A 10,520-nucleotide genomic window follows, 5' to 3' on the forward strand; every position below is an offset into this window, starting at 1 on the left:
CCCCTTTACCCCTGAACTCACCAGTTTGCAATTTACCTTGCTTACCACTAAGTCAGGATATCCCATAATAATCTAAGCAGAGGTGATCAGTGGTTTTCAAACTTTTTCTTTCCACTCATATTTCATTTTAAGTATTCCCTATGCCATTGATGCTCTGCGATTAGTAAGGGATTACGTAAGGTGTATGTGAGATGAAAGAAAAAGTTTGAAAACCACTGTTTTCATCATCAACTTGTTATGTGCACGGTTTCAGAACTCCAAAGGAAATGGGCCAATTACAATTTTTCTCAAGCAAAATATTTCAGTAACAATTGGGTCCAGAGCAGTGATTCTCAGCCCTTCCCTTCCCTCTCACATACCACCTTAAGCAATCCCTTACTAATCAAAGAACATCAATGGCATAGGGATTACTTAAGGTGGTATGTGAGTTGAAAGAAAACAGTTTGAAAACCACTGGTGTATGGTATGGAAACAGGCCCTTCAGTCCAGCTCATCCATGCTAAGTGGTCCATCTAAGTTTTATGCCACTCATTCAGTTGTGGGCTGCTGATTTCCATGGGGGGGGGGGGGAGGATGGGGATGGGCAGGGGGGAGGATGGGGATGGGCAGGGGGGAGGATGGGGATGGGCAGGGGGGAGGATGGGGATGGGCAGGGGGGAGGATGGGGATGGGCAGGGGGGAGGATGGGGATGGGCAGGGGGGAGGATGGGGATGGGCAGGGGGGAGGATGGGGATGGGCAGGGGGGAATAGTGAAGGCAAGACATCTGCTTTACTTTCAAGCTTTTCGTTCTCAATATATAGTTATCAGAGACATTGGAAACAGTGGGAAGTCCTAACGATCATAAGCTAGTCAGATGCCAGGCCAATGCTTACAAGCAGGAATCTGGGCACCCATGGTTTACAGGAGCCACAAGGCCTCAACAAAATTGACACAGATGCAAGATCAGCCTGGGGAAAGACTGCAAGGAACAGGCCAGGTCCAAAGTGAAAGATTGCGCTCCTAGTATTATTAGGACAGTGCTTTTCTTAATTTAATCCTTCACAGGGGTGGCAGAGTGAGGGCGATGCCACTGCCGCACTAGATACACGGATTCGAATCCGGCGCTGTCTGCAGGGAGTTTGTAGGTTCTCCAAGTGTCTGCGTGGGTTTCCTCCTACGCTCCAAAAAAAAAGTATGGGGTTAATTTGAGTGGGTTTTAAAGGCCGGAATCGACTTCTACAGTGCTGTAAATAAAATTTAAAAATAAGAACGCCGATGCTCCTAGCAATGCTGCCATTTATTACCCATCCATAATTGCTCCAAGCTCAGAAGACGGCCTGGAAACACGCGTGGAGTCCAGGCAAGGACTTGGGATAAACTGGATGGGCTGTTACAGGAAGGGATAGTGGGAGTGGGTGGGGTCAGCCTTTCCCTCGCATGGACGCTGCGCGACCCTCTGGAGTTCCTGCAGCATTTGAGTGCTGCTACAATCACGGCGTCTGCAGACTTTCTTCTTGGAACAACTTCTGGCTTATTGAATCACTTGTGGCAACTCATCCACTGCCCAGCAAGACCCCCCCCCACCCCACCCCTCCTGTGTTTGTTATCAACGAGACAACAGATTTCACCACACGTTCGCTCTGTTTGCAGCGTTCCTTCGATGCAGTGAGGTTGGTGGGATTGACGTGATGTTCCAAATCACATCGGCGTTGAACTATCTCGGCTCGCGTCATTGTGCCAATTAATAAATACTCGTGCTTCTGCGGAATTAAACCCCCGATTAATGATCTATAAGAATTTAGGCCGATCCTCCCCCATCGATAACCATTACCGTAACTCAGGTGCACTCGCCCTGCCGAAGTTTGAGAGTGGTCTCAAGGTCTTCCACGGGTGATCCGGGTTGTTGAGCGTCCTTGCGCGGCGGTGCAGCCGGGATATCCCAGGAGCGGCTCACAGCGCAGACCGGGCCTTGCGGCAGCCCGCTCGCTGCACGTCGTGTGCCAGCGGCTGGTCTCTTTTATCAGAGACGGGCGCGCCTGCCTTTCTGCACTTGACAAGCTTGGCAAATGTTGTCCCGCGGGATAGCGCCGGAATGCAATGCTTTCAGTCCGGCCTGACCCTCCAGATAACGAGGAGCCCGGCCCCACTGCTTCAAGGCGCTGCCACACGGACAAACGGGAGGTCGCAGCTGGCATTATCGGTTGACAGGCAGGCGGTGAAATGACCAGCAGCCCAGTTTCAAACGACTGCCTTGCAACCGTGGCATGTCACTTTCTGGACGAACACAGATGCAAGGTCAGCCCGTGGAAACGCTGCAAGGCGCAGGGCCAGGTCCAAAGTGAAGCAGTGATCTAGTATTATTAGACCAGTGGAAAACTCGTGACCCCGCGAGTGAATACAACGTCTCCCTCATCGCGATCTGAAATGGACAACTCCTTACAGCGACTGTCTGGCTCCAAATTCTTGAGAAACAGTTCCAGCAAGGATCTCTCACACTGGCCTTTGCCCGCAGAACTACATTTTGTACAAATCCCAAAGAACAAACTTACAGGGAAATATTATTGGGGGGGGGGGGTGATCTAAAATCTTGGCAAGTGAGAACTTCTTTCTCCCAGAGGTACTTCAATCAAGAATTTAGATGGCTATATCACTAGAGGTATTTAAAGTGCAAGTAGATTTTAAAAAAATCAGAACTGGCACAGAAGAGGAAATGTGGTCTGATCCAGCCAGGTCAGCCACTGTCAGGTTGAATGCTGGGGCAGGTTAGAGGGACCGAGTGGCCTCCTCTTCCTTCCTAGATGTGGGGATTTACTGGGATTATGCTGAAGGGTGTACTCTAAACCAGCCATTCTCAACCTTTGTTTGGTTATGGACCCCCTAAGACTCTGCCGATAGCTTATCACAGCCACCACCCCCATCCCCACCCTCTTTCCAGTGAAGCAGTCAAATTTTGGTTCCTTCCCTACCAAATACACAAAAATACTTACGTGAGGTGAAAAGAAAGCAAGGCTTTTATTTAAATGTGCTGTGGCCCATGGAGAGTGAGGGCCCTAGGGCCCCAGTTGAGAATAGCTACTCTAGACGAGAATTTTTAGAGGACCCATTCCATCTCCTGACCCATCCAGTGCAACAGGCATGAGAAATGATGGGGATAATCAGACTTCACCAAAACATAGAGTCCGAGTTGGAAAAAGGCCATTGGAACCAACCTGCCCACATCGTCTAGCAAAGCTCATCTCATTTGTCTGCACTCAATTCATATTCCAAACCATCCCTAACTATGTAACTCTCTAAGATGTCTTGTTACCTTTGCCTTGACATGCACATCCCCTGGCCTTTCAGAAGATCCAGCAGGGGAATGGATCTTGGATTACACTGGACAACAAATTTTTTCAAAAGGTTTGCTTCCTGGAAAAAAAATTGGGGATTATGATAGAGAACTTCAAGCTGAACACAAAGATAATTTCAGATTTGCTGTATCGGATAGGAAGTTAGAGAAACATTAAATTAACTTTTTGAGTTTAGCATGTGTAATTGCTTAATGATGCTGACACATTGTGTTAGTTCAACTGACCTAAAAATGTTTTGCTGCCGATTATCATTTGTACTCAGCATCTGATGCCTCTTGTGTCAGTGTCCAACAATAGTTGGCCAGTATTGATGGATTCTAGTTTCTCTGATACCACTTTTCCATGGTTGCAATGTCCTGGTGAATCCTTTCACCGTGTTCGTCACTGACTGCACCAAGATCAGCAGGGAAGTCCAAGTGTGAATGCAGAAAATGAATTTTCAATGATGTGTTGTACTTCATGGTTTTGTATGCTTGAGGCATCATTGAAAATAAGACAAATCACAAAAATAGAATATATCTAAAAAAAATGTACATGATAGGAACACCTTAAGTTGATTTTTGTGATCAGCAGTCCAAAATCCATAAAATACACCCAAAAGTACTTAGGAAGCAAAATCTTCATTGTCCAGTGTTTTCAGAGGAGAGGAAAGCCATCCATGGGACAAAGGGATGGTGAGGGCTGTGAGCAAAGCCACTGGCTTCTTCTTGTATTCCAAAATGTAGTTTCCAGTCAGTTCCCCAGCTGGTCAAGTGGAAATGTTTAGCCCATTTTGGGTCTTGTTCAAAATGTTGTTATTTGAACAAGAACCATTTGAAGAGATCTTTGCCAGCACTGCTTCTTGGGAATATAGAACCGGGGGTCACTGCTTTAAAGATAAGACTTGCCCATCTGAGACAAGATGAAATATTTTCATTTGTGGCTCACGAGCCTCTAGAACACCCCTCCTCAAAGAGTGGTGGAAGCAGAATGTTTTTAAGGCAGGTGGAACAAGGAAGACAATGCAGTACTGAGGTTATATTCAGAGGATATACCCAGTAACTGTTGGAGCAGACACAAGGGACTGAGTGGCCTACTCATTTTCTTAATCCCTATGTTATTTTGGTCATTGACTCATTCACTGAGAAGGCAAACAAGACACTACTGGAGGAACTCAGTTGGCAGGAGCATCTGTTGAGGTAACTACATGGTTTGCATTCCAGCTCAAACCCCTGCATTAGAATGGAGATACACTCTCGGCCCTGATGCTGGGGCTTGATCCAAAATGTTGGCTATCCCTTTGTCTCCACAGATTCTACTTGATCTGTTGAGCTCCTCTAGCAGTGCTTCAGAATCCAATGTCTGTAGTCTCATGTCCCAATTTGTTCATACCAAGATGCTCCATCTCACAGAACCTCCTTCCAGCCCAAGATGATATCCATATGAAGATGGTCAGCCCTCTGCTGAGTACTTCAGTAAGAAGTATCTCAGGGATGTTAAAATGAAGCCAGAATGAATGGCTACTGAACTTAGATATATTACACTTCCTCAGGACAACAGAGACATGTAAACAGTGCAAATAATGGGACCATTTGCACAAACTCAGATCCATACAATCTTCAACAACTCACAATGACTCACAAAGGAAGCTTCTGTGGGCCTCTGTCATCAATGGTATCAAGCCACCAATAGATAACAGTGAGGCCTACTGGTGCAATACACAAAGGTGCTAGGGAATCACAGCAGATCACGCAGTAACTGATGTTTCAGGCCTGGGCCCTTCGTCAGGTACAAGCAAAAAAAGGTAGGTACTTGAATAAAAAGGTGGAGAGGCATCTGCCTATTTTTGCTTATACCTCCCCCCTCCCTTTTAATTCAGGTGCCTGGCTGTTTTTGCTCATACCCTGACAAAGGGGCCAGGCCTGAAATGTTGGTTACCCCTTACTTTATATGGATGATGCATAAGCCTGCTGAATTTCTCCAGCATACTTTGGTATTGCACTCAACTCCAGCATCTTTAGACTTTTTTTGTTGAACTCAAGAAGGCGCGCCAGGACAAGTTTTGCTAATAACTCTGAATCAAAAATTATTGTCATGAATATGTCACAAAATCTGTTGTTTTGTGCAATAAATTTGCTATAAATGATATTTTAAAAATAAATAAATTAGTACAAAAATAAGAGAAAGTGAGGTAGTGTCTGTGGTTCATTGTCCATTCAGAAATCTGATGGCGGAGTGGAAGGATCTGTTCGTGTGCCATTGGCTACTCATTTTCAGGCTCTTGTACATTCCTCCTGATGGCAGCAGTGAGAAGAGGGCAGGGCCTGAGTGGTTAGGACCCTTGATGATGGAGGCTACTTTCTTGAGACACTACCTCTTCTAAATGTCCTTAATAGAGTGAAGACTGGTGCCCATGTTGATGCTGGCCAAGTTCCAAACTCTCTGTAGTTTTTTCCTCTCCTGTGCATTGGCACCTCCATATCAGATAGCAATGTAACTAGTCAGAATACTCCCCATGGTACATCTGTAGAAATTTCCAAGCATCTTTGGCGACATACCAAATCTCCTAATAAAATTAGCCACTGGTGAGACTTCTTCATGATTGCATCGAACATGGAGCCCCAAGGACAGATCCACAGAGACGTTGACACCCAGGAACTTTAAATCCTTAACCTTTTCCATTGTTGATTTCTCATTGAGGACTGGTTTGTGTTTTGATATCCCCCTCCTGGAGTCCACAATCAATTCCTTAGTATTGCTGACATTGAGTGCAAGGTTGTTGATGTGACCTATCTCCCTCCTGTATGCTTCCTCAATGCCGTCCATGGCAAATGAAATACAACGTCAGAAAGTGTACAGTCATGTGCATTGGTAGAAGAAACAAACTGGCAGATCATTTTCTAAATGGGGAGAACATTGAAAATTCCCAGATGCCAACAAACTTAGTTGCATCAGAAAAATTTGTAGACTACTACAAGGCTTAGCTTTGTCAAAAATAATGTGGACAGCCATCACTCAGTGCTGATTTATCCAAAGGAGAAGTGGCCACTCTCATCATCATGCGGCTGAAGGCTTTAGAACTATACAAGGTGCCATTATTGTAGATCACAATCCAAGCTGGATTAACCACATTAAAGTTGTAGATTTTATTATCAATTGGAACTGCCCAAGCTCAGCTAACATTAGTACTGAAATCAGCAACTCACTATGTGTGGAATACTAGTGTGAAACTTTGTTACCACTTGCCTTGCATTTGTTCACTACATGCAATGTTTCCAGTTCAGTGTGAAATATCGCTATCTTAACTTCATTTGGAATTGACAACAAAAGACCATCAGATCATCAGAGGAGCAATAAAAACTATCAGATTAAGCTCTGCAACACTCTCTACACAACCCTTCCCCCAAATCCAGCTTAATGCCTCTCAATCTATATTTTAGTAATTGCTCCCTCTCATTGTCTACTATCATTTATATTTAGACCCTCATATTTATATAATATGGGTCTCTTTTATATGGTGTATCAGTAATTTAGATTATGGAATGAATGGTTTTGTGGTCAAGCTTGCAGATGATATGAAGGTAGGTGGAGGGGCAGGTAGTGTTTTAAGGAAACAGGGAAGGACTTCTTAAGACAGATGAAGAAAATGGGCAGAGAAGTGGCAGCAAATGAAATACGATGTCAGAGAGTACACAGTCATACACTTTGGTAGAAGAAACAAACAGGCAGACATTTTCTGAATGGGGAGAAAATTAAAAATTCCCAGATGGAAAGGGAACTAGGAATCCTTGTGCAGGATAACTTGAAGGCAAAATTCCAGGTTGAGTCATTAGTGAAGAAAGCAAATGCAATGCTGGTATTTATTGCAAGAGGAAAAAGAACACAAGAGCAGTGATGTGATGTTGAGGCTTTAAAAGGCATTGGTGAGACCTCACTTGGAGTATTGTGAGCAGTTTTGGTGTCCTCATTTAAGAAAGAATGTGCTGACTAGAGAGGGTTCAAAGGAGGTTCACAAGGATGATTCTGGGAATGAAAGGGTTATCATATGAGAAATGTTTGATGCCTCTTGGCCTGTACTTATTGGAATTCACTGAAAATTTTTGAATATTAAGTCATGGACAGAGTAGATGTAGAAAGGTTGTTTCCTTTGGTGGGAAAGTCTAGGACAAGAGGGCACAACTTCTGGATTGAAGGGCGTACAATTTGAACAGAGATGTGGATAAATTTATTTTGTCAGCGAGTAGTGAATCTGTGGAATTTGTTGCCTTAGGTGGACGTGGAAGCCAAGTCATTGGGTGTATTTAAGGCCAAGAATGTTAAGTTCTTGATTAGTCAGGGCATCACAGGTTATGGGAGTGAAGGCCAGGCAGTGGGGCTGAGTGTGGAAAATGGATCAGCTTGTGATTAAGTGCTGTGGTAGACATGATAGGCTAAATAGCCCATTTCTGTTCTTATATTTATGGTTTTATAATGTCAAAACAAATTTACACAGTTGTGCCATTAATTGGAAGATTATATTTAGTAATATGTTGACAGCCTGGGGAAAACAAAACATACACACCTGTTTTCTCAGTACAAGTTCTGATTAGATTTGGGCAATTATCAAGATCAAGATTCAATTTATTGTCATAGTAATAAAACAGTGTCATATTACATGAAATTTCTTTTTGCCTGCTACAAGGCAGACAGATTCACCACCAGCAGGAATTGCCTAAGCACCTCTCACAGTCAGAGAGAGAGAAGCAAAATAGATATCTTCGTACATTTGTTGTTCATTTTCATTTGTAATTGAAAAAAATAAGGACAAGAATGTGAATTTATTCTTCAGTTAATGCAATTTTAAAATAAATCAAGTAATAGAATAGAGGAAACAACTACTTTAACAATAGTCCATCGTGGTTACAGATTATTTCATAGATTTAGAACTATAGAATGTAACTTGTGGATTATAGAAATACTCAGGGGAACCATGTGGTGCATCAAAGGCCAATTTAGAGTTTTTTCCAAACCCCAGCCCATGTTTGCTTTTTGTAAGTCTGAGACAGACAAACCTACCAGTACAATATTGCACAACAGCAAACAAAATTTCCCCAGGGTTATTTGAACTTTCTTCTACAATGGTAATTATGGGACTGTCTTTCATATTAAATTCTGAATAGTCCTTAAAGTTCATAACAAATGCATTTTTTTCAAACTACTGGTGGTCTTTATGCATATTCATTATATAATAATTAAATGTTTCAGAAGAGCACATCTTTTCAAATGCTGCATCTTTCTTAGGCTGAATTCAAATAAGTATCCTAACACTGCGAGGATCTTAAATCTTGTTTCTCATTATATTTGGCTAGCAAGCACATAACTTTCTCCAAGACCACACTTATATGGTTTAGATGGTTCCTCCATTAAGGGATATTGGCCCATCTGTGGAATTTGTTACATTGAGTAATTTTTCAATATAAATACTTCAGATCAGTTTACACTGCTCACATTTTTAAGATGTTTATTTTAATGCCACTTAGATTTTTAGTCCTTCTGATAGAGGACATATTAGTTGTTCTGCTGTGTTTCATTGTTTTAACATGCAAATCTTCTAGCAAGCTACTTCGAACTGATTTTAAACATTTGGTTGTATCAGAACATTCACAAAAGCCTGAAGTTGAAAGAGAACAATTAATCTCCTATCAACTTGACCATGGAAAGAACCTTCAAGTTGCATTGCTTTTGGCGATGCAGTTTTGGTTAAAATGACACCAAGTTAAAGAAGGCAGAGACTGGTGGGCCAAAGAGCCTGTTTTCTGTGCTGTGATTCTTCGGGGCCCAAAGCTTGGGTAAAGAGTCCAGTTTTAGTCAGTGGGAAGAGGAGGTTTAGGAAGAAACTCAGCTCTGGTGAAGAGGCAAGCAGCAGTTGTGGAATGAACAGAAAGATGTACAAAAGGCGAGATTTTGAAAATGCAGAGATGAGAAATGAAGCAATTCCACCCAATTAAAACAATACCCAGTTTTGTTCACTCTGCATGCTTTATGATTGATGTGGGTTGCATCCATTTTAAATGTCCTGTAAATTTTCAGTGAGGACAAAGATGGTCCACCAGACTGTGACAAGACACTTCTGACACCAAAGCACGTGGTCTAAATGAGGCCAAAATGACCTTGGCTGGAGTTTGATCTTCAGGTGGAAGACAGCTCAAAGAACTTCCCTGGAATGTTCCAGGTCTGCATGGAAGGGCTGCAGAAAAAAAGTTGCAAGCTTTTTACACTGTACAACAAAAGTTGATTTAGAGTGTGGATTTGCTCCGTCTATTTTAATACAGAGGCGAAAATGGTCTCACTTGAATTATTTGATCAATGGGGTTCCGAAATACTCCAATTTTTCATTGGACGGAGGCGTGCAACTGTCGGTTAGATTGACGCTATCTTCTTTAAAGCAGACACGGCTCGTCCCTTCAATGGACAATAAAAAGAGGGCAGAATGAAGTAGAGACCGCAGGCTGATGCGCCCGAACCGACCTCGTCGCCAAGCACTTGGTTTGTTTTTGGATGGGAAGATATATACATTCCAAAAAAAGCTACAATCCTCAACGTTAAAGGCTGACACCAACCCGATGCGAAGATATTGACACCGATACAGGGACTGATCCAGCGATATTGAGGGAAACCGGTTTTGCTTGATCCGCTGCGACTCGCGTCCAGGTCCGGCGCTCAGGCCGAGCGGCGGACACCTCGGCCCGGCTGCAGCTGCGGGGTCGCCAGGAAGTTCGGGACAACCTCCAGCCCCCACGTTCACCAGGTTTCCCAGCCAGGACCGACTGGCCCCTGAACCTCAAGCCACTCCACTAAACGTGACTATTTAACCTTTACACTCATGTTTCGGGCTAATGGAGCGTGGTGGAGATGACATTTGCTTTAGAAGGTGTGTGTGGTGGAGGAGGTGGTCGCCCACTGAGGTGATTGTCGAGCGGTGGGCGATCTCTCCGACTTGGCCAATACGGCTCACGACACTTTTGCTTTCTGTCGCTGCGGCTATAAATGCGAACTCACCCGATGCTGGAAGCGGGCTGATTCCCGACAGTGTTACCCGATCGGGCTGTAACCGGACGCCTCTTATTCATTAGCTCCAAATGCGCCTCGCATGGCTCGGGAGTCGCGGTGTCATGTGGCTGGCGGGCTGCCCCTGCCCTCCACCAGCCCACTTCCCCGTGTGGAGCCGGAG

The 10,520-nt window shown here is 43.9% G+C and overlaps 1 protein-coding gene across 3 annotated transcripts in view; it reads right to left on the reverse strand.

The window, feature by feature from the left end:
• Window positions 1-10,520, reverse strand: part of LOC138748390 (RNA-binding protein 24) — a 49,827-nt gene extending 39,307 nt beyond the window's left edge. Inside the window, exons 1-2 of one of the 3 annotated variants that reach the window (XM_069908504.1) lie at window positions 10,349-10,520; window positions 3,289-3,389 (exon numbers count right to left, since the gene is read on the reverse strand). The gene's annotated coding sequence lies outside the window, so the exon portion shown is untranslated. Of the gene's footprint in view, window positions 1-1,812; window positions 2,357-3,288; window positions 3,390-10,348 lie in introns of those variants that run through there. The other 2 variants (XM_069908514.1, XM_069908493.1) reach the window with 2 other exon arrangements.

This window comes from Narcine bancroftii, chromosome 1 (genome assembly GCF_036971445.1).
Source record: "Narcine bancroftii isolate sNarBan1 chromosome 1, sNarBan1.hap1, whole genome shotgun sequence".
NCBI classification, from domain to species: domain Eukaryota; kingdom Metazoa; phylum Chordata; class Chondrichthyes; order Torpediniformes; family Narcinidae; genus Narcine; species Narcine bancroftii.